A 19,746-nucleotide genomic window follows, 5' to 3' on the forward strand; every position below is an offset into this window, starting at 1 on the left:
CACACGTGAGATGATCTTGTCTATGACCCACACGTGAGCTGATCTTGTGTTTGACCCGCACTTGAGCTGATCTTGTCTATGACCCACATTTGAGCTGATCTTGTCTATGACCCAAGCGTGAGCTGATCCTGTTTATGACCCACACGTGAGCTGATCTTGTCTTTGACCCGCACGTGGGCTGATCTTGTCTATGACCCACGCATGAGCTGATTCAGCTTATGACCCACACGTGAGCTGTTCTTGTCTTTGACCCACACGTGAGCTGATCTTTTCAATGAGCCACAAGTGAGCTGATCTTGTCTATGACTCACACATGAGCTGATATTGTTTATGACCCATGCGTGAGCTGATCTTGCCTATGGCCATGCGTGAGTTGATCTTGTCTATGACACAGGCATGAGCTAATCTTGTCTATGACTCACGCGTGAGCTGATCTTGTCTATGACCCAGGCGTGAGCTGATCTTGTCTATGACACACGCGTGAACTGATCTTGTCTATGACCCACACATGAGCTGATCTTGTCTATGACCCATGCGTGAGCTGATCTTTTCTATGAGCCACACATGAGACGATCCTGTCTATGACACACGCGTGAGCTGTTCTTGTCTATGACCCAGATGTGAGCTGATCTTGTTTATGTCCCACACGTGAGCTGGTCTTGTCTATGACCCACATATGAGCGGATCTTGTCTATGGCCCGCGTGTGAGCTGTTCTTGTCTATGACCCACACGTAAGCTGATCTTGTCTATGACCCACGCGTGAGCTGATCTTGTTTATGACCCACATGTGAGCTGATCTTGTCTATGACCCACACGTGAGCTGGACATGTCTATGAACCACATGTGAGCTGATCTTGTCTATGAGCCACACATGAGATGATCCTGTCTATTACACACGCGTGAGCTTTCCTTGTCTATGACCCAGATGGGAGCTGATTTTGTTTATGTCCCACACGTGAGCTGGTCTTGTCTATGATTCACATGTGAGCGGATCTTGTCTATGGCCCGCGTGTGAGCTGTTCTTGTCTATGACCCACACGTAAGCTGATCTTGTCTATGACCCACGCGTGAGCTGATCTTGTTTATGACCCACATGTGAGCTGATCTTGTCTATGACCCACATGTGAGCTGATCCTGTTTATGTCCCACATGTGAGTTGAACTTGTCTTTGACCCACACGTGAGATGATCTTGTCTATGACGCACGCGTGAGCTGATCTTGTTTATGACCCACATGTGAGCTGATCTTGTCTATGACCCACACGTGAGCTGAACATGTCTATGAACCACATGTGAGCTGATCTTGTCCATGAGCCACACGTGAGCTGATCTTGTCTTTGACCCACATGTGGGCTGATCTTGTCTATGACCCACATGTGAGCGGATCTTGTCTATGGCCCGCGTGTGAGCTGTTCTTGTCTATCACCCACACGTGAGCTGATCTTGTCTATGACCCACGCGTGAGCTGATCTTGTTTATGACCCACATGTGAGCTGATCCTGTTCATGTCCCACATGTGAGTTGAACTTGTCTTTGACCCACACGTGAGCTGATCTTGTCTATGATCCACATGTGAGCTAATCCTGTTTATGACCAACACATGAGCTGTTCTTGTCTTTGACCCACACGTGAGCTGATCATGTCTATGACCCACACGTGAGCTGATCTTGTCTTTGACCCACACGTGAGCTAATCTTGTCTACGACACAAGCGTGAGCTGATCTTGTCTATGACCCACACGACGGCTGTTCTTGTCTATGACCCACGCATGAGCTGTTCTTGTCTATGACCCACACGTGAGCTGATCATGTCTATGACCCACACGTGAGCTGATCTTGTTTATGACCCACATGTGAGCTGATCTTGTCTATGACCAACATGTGAGCTGAACATTTCTATGAACCACACGCGAGCTGATCTTGTCTATGAGCCACACGTGAGCTGATATTGTCTTTGAACCACACATGTACTGATGTTGTCTATGACCCACGCGTGAGCTGATCTTGTCTATGACTCACGCATGAGCTGATCTTGTCTATGACTCACGCGTGAGCTGATCTTGTCTATGACCCACAGGTGAGCTGATCTTGTTTATGACCCACACGTGAGCTGATCTTGTCTATGACCCACACATGAGCGGATCTTGTCTATGACCCACGAGCGAGCTGTTCTTGTCTATGACCCACAAGTGAGCTGATCTTGTCTATGACCCACAATGAGCTGATCTTGTCTATGACCCATGCATGAGCTGAACTTGTCTATGACCCACACGTGAGCTGAACATGTCTATGAACCACACGTGAGCTGATCATGTCTATGAGCCACACGTGAGCTGATCTTGTCTTTGACCCACACATGAGCTGATCTTGTCTTTGACCCACACATGAGCTGATCTTGTCTATGACCCACACGTGAGCTGATCATGTCTATGACCCACGCGTGAGCTGATCTTGTTTATGACCCACATGTGAGCTGATCTTGTCTATGACCCACATGTGAGCTGAACATTTCTATGAACCACACTTGAGCTGATCTTGTCTATGACCCACACGTGAGCTGATCTTGTCTATGACCCACACATGAGAGGATCTTGTCTATGACCCACGAGCAAGCTGTTCTTGTCTACGACCCACAAGTGAGCTGATCTTGTCTATGACCCACAAGTGAGCTGATCTTGTCTATGACCCATGCATGAGCTGATCTTGTCTATGACCCATGCATGAGTCGATCCTGTTTATGACCCACACGTTAGATGAGCTTTTCCTTGACCCACATGTGAGCTGATCTTGTCTATGACCAATGCGTGAGCCGATCCTGTTTATGACCCACACGTGAGCTGATCTTGTCTTTAACCCACATGTGAGCTGATCCTGTCTATGAACAATGTGACAGCCAATCCTGTTTATGACCCACACGTGAGCTGATATTGTCTTTAACCCACATGTGAGCTGATCTTGTCTATGACCCACGCATAAGCTATCCTGTCTTTGACCCACCCGTGAGATGATCTAGTCTATGACCCAGGCATGAGCTGATACTGTTCATGACCCACACATGAGCTGATCCTGTTTATGACCCACACATGAGCTGATCTTGTCTATGACCCACACGTGAGCTGATCTTGTCTATGACCCATGCGTGAGCTAATCTTGTCTATGACCCACGTGTGAGTTGATCGTGTCTATGACCCATGCGTGAGCTAATCTTGTCTATGACCCACGTGTGAGCTGATTGTGTCTATGACCCATATGTGAGCTGATTTTGTCTATGACACACTTGTGAACTTATCTTGAGCTGATCTTGTCTATGACACACACGTGAGCTGATCTTGTCTATGACCCACACGTGAGCTGATCTTGTGTTTGACCCGCACTTGAGCTGATCTTGTCTATGACCCACATTTGAGCTGATCTTGTCTATGACCCAAGCGTGAGCTGATCCTGTTTATGACCCACACGTGAGCTGATCTTGTCTTTGACCCGCACGTGGGCTGATCTTGTCTATGACCCACGCATGAGCTGATTCAGCTTATGACCCACACGTGAGCTGTTCTTGTCTTTGACCCACACGTGAGCTGATCTTTTCAATGAGCCACAAGTGAGCTGATCTTGTCTATGACTCACACATGAGCTGATATTGTTTATGACCCATGCGTGAGCTGATCTTGCCTATGGCCATGCGTGAGTTGATCTTGTCTATGACACAGGCATGAGCTAATCTTGTCTATGACTCACGCGTGAGCTGATCTTGTCTATGACCCAGGCGTGAGCTGATCTTGTCTATGACACACGCGTGAACTGATCTTGTCTATGACCCACACATGAGCTGATCTTGTCTATGACCCATGCGTGAGCTGATCTTTTCTATGAGCCACACATGAGACGATCCTGTCTATGACACACTCGTGAGCTATTCTTGTCTATGACCCAGATGTGAGCTGATCTTGTTTATGTCCCACACGTGAGCTGGTCTTGTCTATGACCCACATATGAGCGGATCTTGTCTATGGCCCGCGTGTGAGCTGTTCTTGTCTATGACCCACACGTAAGCTGATCTTGTCTATGACCCACGCGTGAGCTGATCTTGTTTATGACCCACATGTGAGCTGATCTTGTCTATGACCCACACGTGAGCTGGACATGTCTATGAACCACATGTGAGCTGATCTTGTCTATGAGCCACACATGAGATGATCCTGTCTATGACACACGCGTGAGCTTTCCTTGTCTATGACCCAGATGGGAGCTGATCTTGTTTATGTCCCACACGTGAGCTGGTCTTGTCTATGACTCACATGTGAGCGGATCTTGTCTATGGCCCGCGTGTGAGCTGTTCTTGTCTATGACCCACACGTAAGCTGATCTTGTCTATGACCCACGCGTGAGCTGATCTTGTTTATGACCCACATGTGAGCTGATCTTGTCTATGACCCACATGTGAGCTGATCCTGTTTATGTCCCACATGTGAGTTGAACTTGTCTTTGACCCACACGTGAGATGATCTTGTCTATGACGCACGCGTGAGCTGATCTTGTTTATGACCCACATGTGAGCTGATCTTGTCTATGACCCACACGTGAGCTGAACATGTCTATGAACCACATGTGAGCTGATCTTGTCTATGAGCCACACGTGAGCTGATCTTGTCTTTGACCCACATGTGGGCTGATCTTGTCTATGACCCACATGTGAGCGGATCTTGTCTATGGCCCGCGTGTGAGCTGTTCTTATCTATCACCCACACGTGAGCTGATCTTGTCTATGACCCACGCGTGAGCTGATCTTGTTTATGACCCACATGTGAGCTGATCCTGTTCATGTCCCACATGTGAGTTGAACTTGTCTTTGACCCACACGTGAGCTGATCTTGTCTATGATCCACATGTGAGCTAATCCTGTTTATGACCAACACATGAGCTGTTCTTGTCTTTGACCCACACGTGAGCTGATCATGTCTATGACCCACACGTGAGCTGATCTTGTCTTTGACCCACACGTGAGCTAATCTTGTCTACGACACAAGCGTGAGCTGATCTTGTCTATGACCCACACGACGGCTGTTCTTGTCTATGACCCACGCATGAGCTGTTCTTGTCTATGACCCACACGTGAGCTGATCATGTCTATGACCCACACGTGAGCTGATCTTGTTTATGACCCACATGTGAGCTGATCTTGTCTATGAGCCACACGTGAGCTGATATTGTCTTTGAACCACACATGTTCTGATGTTGTCTATGACCCACGCGTGAGCTGATCTTGTCTATGACTCACGCATGAGCTGATCTTGTCTATGACCCACGAGCGAGCTGTTCTTGTCTATGACCCACAAGTGAGCTGATCTTGTCTATGACCCACAATGAGCTGATCTTGTCTATGACCCATGCATGAGCTGAACTTGACTATGACCCACACGTGAGCTGAACATGTCTATGAACCACACGTGAGCTGATCATGTCTATGAGCCACACGTGAGCTGATCTTGTCTTTGACCCACACGTGAGCTGATCTTGTCTATGACCCACGCATGAGCTGATCCTGTTTATGACCCACACGTGAGATGAGCTTTTCTTTGACCCACACATGAGCTGATCTTGTCTATGACCCACACGTGAGCTGATCATGTCTATGACCCACGCGTGAGCTGGTCATGTCTATGACCCACGCGTGAGCTGATCTTGTTTATGACCCACATGTGAGCTGATCTTGTCTATGACCCACATGTGAGCTGAACATTTCTATGAACCACACGTGAGCTGATCTTGTCTATGAGCCACACGTGAGCTGATATTGTCTTTGAACCACACATGAACTGATCTTGTCTATGACCCACGCGTGAGCTGATCTTGTCTGTGACTCATGCGTGAGCTGATCTTGTCTATGACCCACGCATGAGCTGATCCTGTTTATGACCCACACGTGAGATGAGCTTTTCTTTGACCCACACATGAGCTGATCTTGTCTATGACCCACACGTGAGCTGATCATGTCTATGACCCACGCGTGAGCTGATCTTGTTTATGACCCACATGTGAGCTGATCTTGTCTATGACCCACATGTGAGCTGAACATTTCTATGAACCACACGTGAGCTGATCTTGTCTATGAGCCACACGTGAGCTGATATTGTCTTTGAACCACACATGAACTGATCTTGTCTATGACCCACGCGTGAGCTGATCTTGTCTTTGACCCACACGTGAGCTGATCTTGTCTATGACCCACGCATGAGCTGATCCTGTTTATGACCCACACATGAGATGAGCTTTTCTTTGACCCACACATGAGCTGATCTTGTCTATGACCCACACGTGAGCTGATCATGTCTATGACCCACGCGTGAGCTGATCATGTCTATGACCCACGCGTGAGCTGATCTTGTTTATGACCCACATGTGAGCTGATCTTGTCTATGACCCACATGTGAGCTGAACATTTCTATGAACCACACGTGAGCTGATCTTGTCTATGAGCCATACGTGAGCTGATATTGTCTTTGAACCACACTTGAACTGATCTTGTCTATGACTCACGCGTGAGCTGATCTTGTCTGTGACTCATGCGTGAGCTGATCTTGTCTATGACCCACAGGTGAGCTGATCTTGTTTATGACCCACACGTGAGCTGATCTTGTCTATGACCCACACATGAGAGGATCTTGTCTATGACCCACGAGTGAGCTGTTCTTGTCTACGACCCACAAGTGAGCTGATCTTGTCTATGACCCACAAGTGAGCTGATCTTGTCTATGACCCATGCATGAGCTGAACTTGTCTATGACCCACACGTGAGCTGAACATGTCTATGAACCACACGTGAGCTGATCATGTCTATGAGCCACACGTGAGCTGATCTTATCTTTGACCCACACGTGAGCTGATCTTGTCTATGACCCGCGCATGAGCTGATCCTGTTTATGACCCACACGTGAGATGAGCTTTTCTTTGACCCACACGTGAGCTGATCTTGTCTATGACCAATGTGTGAGCCGATCCTGTTTATGACCCACACGTGAGCTGATCTTGTCTTTAACCCACATGTGAGCTGATCCTGTCTATGAACAATGTGACAGCCAATCCTGTTTATGACCCACACGTGAGCTGATCTTGTCTTTAACCCACATGTGAACTGATCTTGAGCTGATCTTGTCTATGAAACACATGTGAGCTGATCTTGTCTATGACCCCCACTTGAGCTGATCTTGTCTTTGACCCGCACATGAGCTGATCTTGTCTATGACCCACGCATGAGCTGATACTGTTTATGACCCACATGTGAGCTGTTTGTGTCTTTGACCCACATGTGAGCTGATCTTGTCTATGAGCCACAAGTGAGCTGATCGTGTCTATGACACACGTGTGAGCTGATCTTGTCTATGACCCACACGTGAAATGATCTTGAGCTGATATTGTCTATGACACACACGTGAGCTGACCTTGTCTCTGACCCACACGTGAGCTGATCTTGTTTATGACCCATGCGTGAGCTGATCTTGCCTATGGCCATGCATGAGCTGATCTTGTCTATGACACAGGCATGAGCTGATCTTGTCTATGACTCTTGCGTGAGCCGATCTTGTCTATGACCCAGGCGTGAGCTGATCTTGTCTATGACACACGTGTGAACTGATCTTGTCCATGACCCACACATGAGCTGATCTTGTCTATGACCCATGCGTGAGCTGATCTTGTCTATGAGCCACACATGAGCTGATCCTGTCTATGACACATGCATGAGCTGTTCTTGTCTATGACGCAGAGGTGAGCTGATCTTGTTTATGACCCACACGTGAGGTGATCTTGTCTATGACCCACATTTGAGTGGATCTTGTCTATGACCCACATGTGAGCTGATCCTGTTTACTTCCCACATGTGAGTTGAACTTGTCTTTGACCCACACGTGAGCTGATCTGTCTATGACCCACACGTGAGCTGATCCTGTTTATGACCCACTCGTGAGCTGATCTTGTCTTTGACCCACACGTGAGCTGATCTTGTCTATGACCAACGCGTGATCTGATCCTGTTTATGACCCACACGTGAGCTGATCTTGTCTTTGACCCACACGTGAGCTGATCTTGTCTATGACCCACGCATGAGCTGATACTTTTTGTGACCCACACGTGAGCTGTTCTTGTCTTTGACCCACACATGAGCTGATCTTGTCTATGAGCCACAAGTGAGCTGATCTTGTCTATGACCCACGTGTGAGCTGATCGTGTCTATGACCGATACGTGAGCTGATTTTGTTTATGACCCACATGTGAACTGATCTTGAGCTGATCTTGTCTATGACACACCCGTGAGCTTATCTTATCTATGACCCGCACGTGAGCTGATCTTGTCTTTGACCCGCACGTTAGATGATCTTGTCTATGTCCCACGCATGAGCTGATACTTTTTGTGACCCACACGTGAGCTATTCTTGTCTTTGACCCACACGTGAGCTGATCTTGTCTATGAGCCACAAATGAGCTGATCTTATCTATGACCCACGCGTGAGCTGATCTTGTCTATGACCCATACGTGAGCTGATTTTGTCTATGACCCATACGTGAACTGATCTTGAGCTGATCTTGTTTATGACCCATGCATGAGCTGATCTTGCCTATGGCCATGCATGAGTTGATCTTGTCTATGACACAGGCATGAGCTGATCTTGTCTATGACTCACGCGTGAGCTGATCTTTTCTATGACCCAGGCGTGAGCTGATCTTGTCTATGATACACGCGTGAACTGAACTTCTCTATGACCCATGCGTGAGCTGATCTTGTCTATGAGCCACACATGAGCTGATCCTGTCTATTACACATGCGTGAGCTGTTCTTGTCTATGACCCAGAGGTGAGCTGATCTTGTTTATGACCCACACGTGAGCTGACCTTGTCTATGAGCCACATGTGAGCTGATCTTGTCTTTGACCCACACGTGAGCTGATCTTGTCTATGACCCATGCATGAGCTGATCCTGTTTATGACCCACACGTGATCTGAGCTTTTCTTTGACCCGCACGTGAGCTGATCTTGTCTTTAACCCACATGTGAGCTGATCTTGTCTATGACCAATGCGTGAGCCGATCCAGTTTATGACCCACATATGAGCTGATCTTGTCTTTAACCCACATGTGAGCTGATCTTGTCTATGACCCATGCATGAGTTGATCCTGTCTTTGACCCACACGTGAACTAATCTTGTCTATGACTCACGCGTGAACTGATCTTGTCTATGACCAACGCATGATCTGTTCTTGTCTATGACCCTCAGATGAGCTGATTTATTTTATGACGCACACGTGAGCTGATCTTGTCTATGAGCCACATGTGAGCTGATCTTGTCTTTGACCCACAACTGGGCTGATCTTGTCTATGACCCACATGTGAGCTGATCCTGTTTATGTCCACCATGTGAGTTGAACTTGATTTTGACCCACACGTGAGCTGATTGTGTCTATGACCCACACATGAGCTGATCTTGTCTATGACCCATGCGTGAGCTGATCTTTTCTATGAGCCACACATGAGATGATCCTGTCTATGACACACGCGTGAGCTGTTCTTGTCTATGACCCAGATGTGAGCTGATCTTGTTTTTGTCCCACACGTGAGCTGGTCTTGTCTATGACCCACATGTGAGCGGATCTTGTCTATGGCCCGCGTGTGAGCTGTTCTTGTCTATGACCCACACGTAAGCTGATCTTGTCTATGACCCACGCGTGAGCTGATCTTGTTTATGACCCACATGTGAGCTGATCTTGTCTATGACCCACACGTGAGCTGAACATGTCTATGAACCACATGTGAGCTGATCTTGTCTATGAGCCACACATGAGATGATCCTGTCTATGACACACGCGTGAGCTGTCCTTGTCTATGACCCAGATGGGAGCTGATATTGTTTATGTCCCACACGTGAGCTGGTCTTGTCTATGACCCACATGTAAGCTGATCTTGTCTATGACCCACGCGTGAGCTGATATTGTTTATGACCCACATGTGAGCTGATCTTGTCTATGAGCCACACGTGAGCTGATCTTGTCTTTGACCCACATGTGGGCTGATCTTGTCTATGACCCACATGTGAGCTGATCCTGTTTATGTCCCACATGTGAGTTGAACTTGTCTTTGACCCACACGTGAGCTGATCTTGTCTATGACCCACGCGTGAGCTGATCTTGTTTATGACCCACATGTGAGCTGACCTTGTTTATGACCCACACGTGAGCTGAACATGTCTATGAACCACATGTGAGCTGATCTTGTCTATGAGCCACACGTGAGCTGATCTTGTCTTTGACCCACATATGGGCTGATCTTGTCTATGACCCACACGTGAGCTGATCTTGTCTATGACCCACGCGTGAGCTGATCTTGTTTATGACCCATATGTGAGCTGATCTTGTCTATGACCCACACGTGAGCTGAACATGTCTATGAACCACATGTGAGCTGATCTTGTCTATGAGCCACACGTGAGCTGATCTTGTCTTTGACCCACATGTGGGCTGATCTTGTCTATGACCCACATGTGAGCGGATCTTGTCTATGGCTCGCGTGTGAGCTGTTCTTGTCTATGACCCACATGTGAGCTGATCTTGTCTATGACCCACGCGTGAGCTGATCTTGTTTATGACCCACATGTGAGCTGATCCTGTTTATGTCCCACATGTGAGTTGAACTTGTCTTTGACCCACACGTGAGCTGATCTTGTCTATGATCCACATGTGAGCTGATCCTGTTTATGACCAACACACGAGCTGTTCTTTTCTTTGACCCACACGTGAGCTGATCATGTCTATGACCCACACGTGAGCTGATCTTGTCTTTGACCCACACATGAGCTGACCTTGTCTCTGACCCACACGTGAGTTGATCTTGTTTATGACCCATGCATGAGCTGATCTTCTCTATGACTCACGCGTGAGCTGATCTTGTCTATGACCCACACGACGGCTGTTCTTGACTATGACCCACGCGTGAGCTGTTCTTGTCTATGACCCACACATGAGCTGATCATGTCTATGACCCACGCGTGAGCTGATCTTGTTTATGACCCACATGTGAGCTGATCTTGTCTATGACCCGCATGTGAGCTGAACATTTCTATGAACCACACATGAGCTGATCTTGTCTATGAGCCACACGTGAGCTGATATTGTCTTTGAACCACACATGAACTGATGTTGTCTATGACCCACGCGTGAGCTGATCTTGTCTATGACTCACGCGTGAGCTGATCTTGTCTATGACCCACAGGTGAGCTGATCTTGTTTATGACCCACACGTGAGCTGATCTTGTCTATGACCCACACATGAGCGGATCTTGTCTATGACCCACAAGTGAGCTGATCTTGTCTATGACCCACAAGTGAGCTGATCTTGTCTATGACCCATGCATGAGCTGAACTTGTCTATGACCCACACGTGAGCTGAACATGTCTATGAACCACACGTGAGCTGATCATGTCTATGAGCCACACGTGAGCTGATCTTGTCTTTGACCCACACGTGAGCTGATCTTGTCTATGACCCACGCATGAGCTGATCCTGTTTATGACCCACACGTGAGATGAGCTTTTCTTTGACCCACACATGAGCTGATCTTGTCTATGACCCACACGTGAGCTGATCATGTCTATGACCCACGCGTGAGCTGATCTTGTTTATGACCCACATGTGAGCTGATCTTGTCTATGACCCACATGTGAGCTGAACATTTCTATGAACCACACGTGAGCTGATCCTGTCTATGAGCCACACGTGAGCTAATATTGTCTTTGAACCACACATGAACTGATCTTGTCTATGACCCACGCGTGAGCTGATCTTGTCTATGACTCACGCGTGAGCTGATCTTGTCTATGACTCATGCGTGAGCTGATCTTGTCTATGACCCACAGGTGAGCTGATCTTGTTTATGACCCACACGTGAGCTGATCTTGTCTATGACCACACATGAGCGGATCTTTTCTATGACCCACGAGCGAGCTGTTCTTGTCTATGACCCACAAGTGAGCTGATCTTGTCTATGACCCACAAGTGAGCTGATCTTGTCTATGACCCATGCATGAGCTGAACTTGTCTATGACCCACACGTGAGCTGATCTTGTCTTTGACCAACACATGAGCTGATCTTGTCTATGACCCACGCATGAGCTGATCCTGTTTATGACCCACACGTGAGATGAGCTTTTCTTTGACCCACACGTGATCTGATCTTGTCTATGACCAATGCGTGAGCCGATCCTGTTTATGACCCACACGTGAGCTGATCTTGTCTTTAACCCCCATGTGAGCTGATCCTGTCTATGAACAATGTGACAGCCAATCCTGTTTATGACCCACACGTGAGCTGATCTTGTCTTTAACCCACATGTGAGCTGATCTTGTCTATGAACCACGCATAAGCTATCCTGTCTTTGACCCACCCGTGAGATGATCTAGTCTATGACCCAGGCATGAGCTGATACTGTTTATGACCCACACATGAGCTGTTCTTGTCTTTGACCCACATGTGAGCTGATCTTGTCTATGAGCCACAAGTGAGCTGATCTTGTCTATGACCCACGTGTGAGCTGATCGTGTCTATGACCCATATGTGAGCTGATTTTGTCTATGACACACTTGTGAACTGATCTTGAGCTGAACTTGTCTATGACACACACGTGAGCTGATCTTGTCTATGACCCACACGTGAGCTGATCCTGTTTAAACCCACACGTGAGCTGATCTTGTCTTTGACCCGCACGTGGGCTGATCTTGTCTATGACCCACGCATGAGCTGATCTTTTCTATGAGCCACAAGTGAGCTGATCTTGTCTATGACCCACGTGTGAGCTGATCATGTCTATGACCCATACGTGAGCTGATTTTGTCTATGACCCACATGTGAACTGATCTTGAGCTGATCTTGTCTATGACCCCCACTTGAGCTGATCTTGTCTTTGACCCGCACATGAGCTGATCTTGACTATGACCCACGCATGAGCTGATACTGTTTATGACCCATATGTGAGCTGTTTGTGTCTTTGACCCACATGTGAGCTGATCTTGTCTATGAGCCACAAGTGAGCTGATCGTGTCTATGACACACATGTGAGCTGATCTTGTCTATGACCCATATGTGAGCTGATTTTGTCTATGACCCACACGTGAACTGATCTTGAGCTGATCTTGTCTATGACACACACGTGAGCTGACCTTTTCTCTGACCCACACTTGAGCTGATCTTGTTTATGACCCATGCGTGAGCTGATCTTGCCTATGACTCTTGCGTGAGCTGATCTTGTCTATGACCCAGGCGTGAGCTGATCTTGTCTATGACACACGCGTGAACTGATCTTGTCCATGACCCACACATGAGCTGATCTTGTCTATGACCCATGCGTGAGCTGATCTTGTCTATGAGCCACACATGAGCTGATCCTGTCTATGACACATGCATGAGCTGTTCTTGTCTATGACCCAGAGGTGAGCTGATCTTTTTTATGACCCACACGTGAGCTGACCTTGTCTCTGAGCCACATGTGAGCGGATCTTGTCTATGACCCACATGTGAGCTGATACTGTTTACGTCCCACATGTGAGTTGAGCTTGTCTTTGACCCACATGTGAGCTGATCTGTCTATGACCCACACGTGAGCTGATCCTGTTTATGACCCACTCGTGAGCTGATCTTGTCTTTGACCCACACGTGAGCTGATCTTGTCTATGACCAACGCGTGAGCTGATCCTGTTTATGACCCACACGTGAGCTGATCTTATCTTTGACCAACACGTGAGCTGATCTTGTCTATGACCCACGCATGAGCTGATACTTTTTGTGACCCACACGTGAGCTGTTCTTGTCTTTGACCCACACATGAGCTGATCTTGTCTATGAGCCACAAGTTAGCTGATCTTGTCTATGACCCACGTGTGAGCTGATCGTGTCTATGACCGATACGTGAGCTGATTTTGTTTATGACCCACATGTGAACTGATCTTGAGCTGATCTTGTCTATGATACACACGTGAGCTGATGGTATCTATGACCCGCACGTGAGCTGATCTTGTCTTTGACCAACACGTGAGCTGATCTTGTCTATGACCCACACATGAGCTGATACTTTTTGTGACCCACACGTGAGCTATTCTTGTCTTTGACCCACACGTGAGCTGATCTTGTCTATGAGCCACAAATGAGCTGATCTTGTCTATGACCCACGCGTGAGCTGATCTTGTCTATGACCCATACGTGAGCTGATTTTGTCTATGACCCATACGTGAACTGATCTTGAGCTGAGCTGATCTTGTTTATGACCCATGCATGAGCTGATCTTGCCTATGGCCATGCATGAGTTGATCTTTTCTATGACACAGGCGTGAGCTGATCTTGTCTATGATACACGCGTGAACTGAACTTCTCTATGACCCATGCGTGAGCTGATCTTGTCTATGACCCACACATGAGCTGATCTTGTTTAAGACCCACACGTGAGCTGACCTTGTCTATGAGCCACATGTGAGCTGATCTTGTCTTTGACCCACACGTGAGCTGATCTTGTCTATGACCCATGCATGAGCTGATCCTGTTTATGACCCACACGTGAGCTGAGCTTTTCTTTGACCCACGCATGAGCTGATCTTGTCTATGACTCACGCGTGAGCTGATCTTGTCTATCACCCACAGGTGAGCTGATCTTGTTTATGACCCACACGTGAGCTGATCTTGTCTATGACCCACACATGAGCGGATCTTGTCTATGACCCACGAGCGAGCTGTTCTTGTCTATGACCCACAAGTGAGCTGATCTTGTCTATGACCCACAATGAGCTGATCTTGTCTATGACCCATGCATGAGCTGAACTTGTCTATGACCCACACGTGAGCTGAACATGTCTATGAACCACACGTGAGCTGATCATGTCTATGAGCCACACGTGAGCTGATCTTGTCTTTGACCCACACATGAGCTGATCTTGTCTTTGACCCACACATGAGCTGATCTTGTCTATGACCCACACGTGAGCTGATCATGTCTATGACCCACGCGTGAGCTGATCTTGTTTATGACCCACATGTGAGCTGATCTTGTCTATGACCCACATGTGAGCTGAACATTTCTATGAACCACACTTGAGCTGATCTTGTCTATGAGCCACACGTGAGCTGATATTGTCTTTGAACCACACATGAACTGATCTTGTCTATGACCCACACGTGAGCTGATCTTGTCTATGACTCACGCGTGAGCTGATCTTTTCTATGGCTCATGCGTGAGCTGATCTTGTCTATGACCCACAGGTGAGCTGATCTTATTTATGACCCACACGTGAGCTGATCTTGTCTATGACCCACACATGAGAGGATCTTGTCTATGACCCACGAGCAAGCTGTTCTTGTCTACGACCCACAAGTGAGCTGATCTTGTCTATGACCCACAAGTGAGCTGATCTTGTCTATGACCCATGCATGAGCTGATCTTGTCTATGACCCATGCATGACCTGAACTTGTCTATGACCCACACGTGAGCTGAACATGTCTATGAACCACACGTGAGCTGATCATGTCTTTGACCCACACGTGAGCTGATCTTGTCTATGACCCACGCATGAGCCGATCCTGTTTATGACCCACACGTTAGATGAGCTTTTCCTTGACCCACATGTGAGCTGATCTTGTCTATGACCAATGCGTGAGCCGATCCTGTTTATGACCCACACGTGAGCTGATCTTGTCTTTAACCCACATGTGAGCTGATCCTGTCTATGAACAATGTGACAGCCAATCCTGTTTATGACCCACACGTGAGCTGATATTGTCTTTAACCCACATGTGAGCTGATCTTGTCCATGACCCACGCATAAGCTATCCTGTCTTTGACCCACCCGTGAGATGATCTAGTCTATGACCCAGGCATGAGCTGATACTGTTCATGACCCACACATGAGCTGATCCTGTTTATGACCCACACATGAGCTGATCTTGTCTATGACCCACACGTGAGCTGATCTTGTCTATGACCCATGCGTGAGCTAATCTTGTCTATGACCCACGTGTGAGTTGATCGTGTCTATGACCCATGCGTGAGCTAATCTTGTCTATGACCCACGTGTGAGCTGATTGTGTCTATGATCCATATGTGAGCTGATTTTGTCTATGACACACTTGTGAACTTATCTTGAGCTGATCTTGTCTATGACACACACGTGAGCTGATCTTGTCTATGACCCACACTTGAGCTGATCTTGTGTTTGACCCGCACTTGAGCTGATCTTGTCTATGACCCACATTTGAGCTGATCTTGTCTATGACCCAAGCGTGAGCTGATCCTGTTTATGACCCACACGTGAGCTGATCTTGTCTTTGACCCGCACGTGGGCTGATCTTGTCTATGACCCACGCATGAGCTGATTCAGCTTATGACCCACACGTGAGCTGTTCTTGTCTTTGACCCACACGTGAGCTGATCTTTTCAATGAGCCACAAGTGAGCTGATCTTGTCTATGACTCACACATGAGCTGATATTGTTTATGACCCATGCGTGAGCTGATCTTGCCTATGGCCATGCGTGAGTTGATCTTGTCTATGACACAGGCATGAGCTAATCTTGTCTATGACTCACGCGTGAGCTGATCTTGTCTATGACCCAGGCGTGAGCTGATCTTGTCTATGACCCAGGCGTGAGCTGATCTTGTCTATGACACATGCGTGAACTGATCTTGTCTATGACCCACACATGAGCTGATCTTGTCTATGACCCATGCGTGAGCTGATCTTTTCTATGAGCCACACATGAGACGATCCTGTCTATGACACACGCGTGAGCTATTCTTGTCTATGACCCAGATGTGAGCTGATCTTGTTTATGTCCCACACGTGAGCTGATCTTGTCTATGACCCACATATGAGCGGATCTTGTCTATGGCCCGCGTGTGAGCTGTTCTTGTCTATGACCCACACGTAAGCTGATCTTGTCTATGACCCACGCGTGAGCTGATCTTGTTTATGACCCACATGTGAGCTGATCTTGTCTATGACCCACACGTGAGCTGGACATGTCTATGAACGACATGTGAGCTGATCTTGTCTATGAGCCACACATGAGATGATCCTGTCTATGACACACGCGTGAGCTTTCCTTGTCTATGACCCAGATGGGAGCTGATCTTGTTTATGTCCCACACGTGAGCTGGTCTTGTCTATGACTCACATGTGAGCGGATCTTGTCTATGGCCCGCGTGTGAGCTGTTCTTGTCTATGACCCACACGTAAGCTGATCTTGTCTATGACCCACGCGTGAGCTGATCTTGTTTATGACCCACATGTGAGCTGATCTTGTCTATGACCCACATGTGAGCTGATCCTGTTTATGTCCCACATGTGAGTTGAACTTGTCTTTGACCCACACGTGAGATGATCTTGTCTATGACGCACGCGTGAGCTGATCTTGTTTATGACCCACATGTGAGCTGATCTTGCCTATGACCCACACGTGAGCTGATCTTGTCTATGACCCACACATGAGAGGATCTTGTCTATGACCCACGAGCAAGCTGTTCTTGTCTACGACCCACAAGTGAGCTGATCTTGTCTATGACCCACAAGTGAGCTGATCTTGTCTATGACCCATGCATGAGCTGATCTTGTCTATGACCCATGCATGAGCTGAACTTGTCTATGACCCACACGTGAGCTGAACATGTCTATGAACCACACGTGAGCTGATCATGTCTTTGACCCACACGTGAGCTGATCTTCTCTATGACCCACGCATGAGCCGATCCTGTTTATGACCCACACGTTAGATGAGCTTTTCTTTGACCCACATGTGAGCTGATCTTGTCTATGACCAATGCGTGAGCCGATCCTGTTTATGACCCACACGTGAGCTGATCTTGTCTTTAACCCACATGTGAGCTGATCCTGTCTATGAACAATGTGACAGCCAATCCTGTTTATGACCCACACGTGAGCTGATATTGTCTTTAACCCACATGTGAGCTGATCTTGTCTATGACCCACGCATAAGCTATCCTGTCTTTGACCCACCCATGAGATGATCTAGTCTATGACCCAGGCATGAGCTGATACTGTTCATGACCCACACATGAGCTGATCCTGTTTATGACCCACACATGAGCTGATCTTGTCTATGACCCACACGTGAGCTGATCTTGTCTATGACCCATGCGTGAGCTAATCTTGTCTATGACCCACGTGTGAGCTGATCGTGTCTATGACCCATGCGTGAGCTAATCTTGTCTATGACCCACGTGTGAGCTGATTGTGTCTATGACCCATATGTGAGCTGATTTTGTCTATGACACACTTGTGAACTTATCTTGAGCTGATCTTGTCTATGACACACACGTGAGATGATCTTGTCTATGACCCACACGTGAGCTGATCTTGTGTTTGACCCGCACTTGAGCTGATCTTGTCTATGACCCACATTTGAGCTGATCTTGTCTATGACCCAAGCGTGAGCTGATCCTGTTTATGACCCACACGTGAGCTGATCTTGTCTTTGACCCGCACGTGGGCTGATCTTGTCTATGACCCACGCATGAGCTGATTCAGCTTATGACCCACACGTGAGCTGTTCTTGTCTTTGACCCACACGTGAGCTGATCTTTTCAATGAGCCACAAGTGAGCTGATCTTGTCTATGACTCACACATGAGCTGATATTGTTTATGACCCATGCGTGAGCTGATCTTGCCTATGGCCATGCGTGAGTTGATCTTGTCTATGACACAGGCATGAGCTAATCTTGTCTATGACTCACGCGTGAGCTGATCTTGTCTATGACCCAGGCGTGAGCTGATCTTGTCTATGACACACGCGTGAACTGATCTTGTCTATGACCCACACATGAGCTGATCTTGTCTATGACCCATGCGTGAGCTGATCTTTTCTATGAGCCACACATGAGACGATCCTGTCTATGACACACGCGTGAGCTGTTCTTGTCTATGACCCAGATGTGAGCTGATCTTGTTTATGTCCCACACGTGAGCTGGTCTTGTCTATGACCCACATATGAGCGGATCTTGTCTATGGCCCGCGTGTGAGCTGTTCTTGTCTATGACCCACACGTAAGCTGATCTTGTCTATGACCCACGCGTGAGCTGATCTTGTTTATGACCCACATGTGAGCTGATCTTGTCTATGACCCACACGTGAGCTGGACATGTCTATGAACCACATGTGAGCTGATCTTGTCTATGAGCCACACATGAGATGATCCTGTCTATTACACACGCGTGAGCTTTCCTTGTCTATGACCCAGATGGGAGCTGATTTTGTTTATGTCCCACACGTGAGCTGGTCTTGTCTATGACTCACATGTGAGCGGATCTTGTCTATGGCCCGCGTGTGAGCTGTTCTTGTCTATGACCCACACGTAAGCTGATCTTGTCTATGACCCACGCGTGAGCTGATCTTGTTTATGACCCACATGTGAGCTGATCTTGTCTATGACCCACATGTGAGCTGATCCTGTTTATGTCCCACATGTGAGTTGAACTTGTCTTTGACCCACACGTGAGATGATCTTGTCTATGACGCACGCGTGAGCTGATCTTGTTTATGACCCACATGTGAGCTGATCTTGTCTATGACCCACACGTGAGCTGAACATGTCTATGAACCACATGTGAGCTGATCTTGTCCATGAGCCACACGTGAGCTGATCTTGTCTTTGACCCACATGTGGGCTGATCTTGTCTATGACCCACATGTGAGCGGATCTTGTCTATGGC

Source organism: Ambystoma mexicanum, chromosome 9, assembly GCF_040938575.1.
Source record: "Ambystoma mexicanum isolate Mex_15411 chromosome 9, UKY_AmexF1_1, whole genome shotgun sequence".
In the NCBI taxonomy this organism is placed as follows: Eukaryota; Metazoa; Chordata; class Amphibia; order Caudata; family Ambystomatidae; genus Ambystoma; species Ambystoma mexicanum.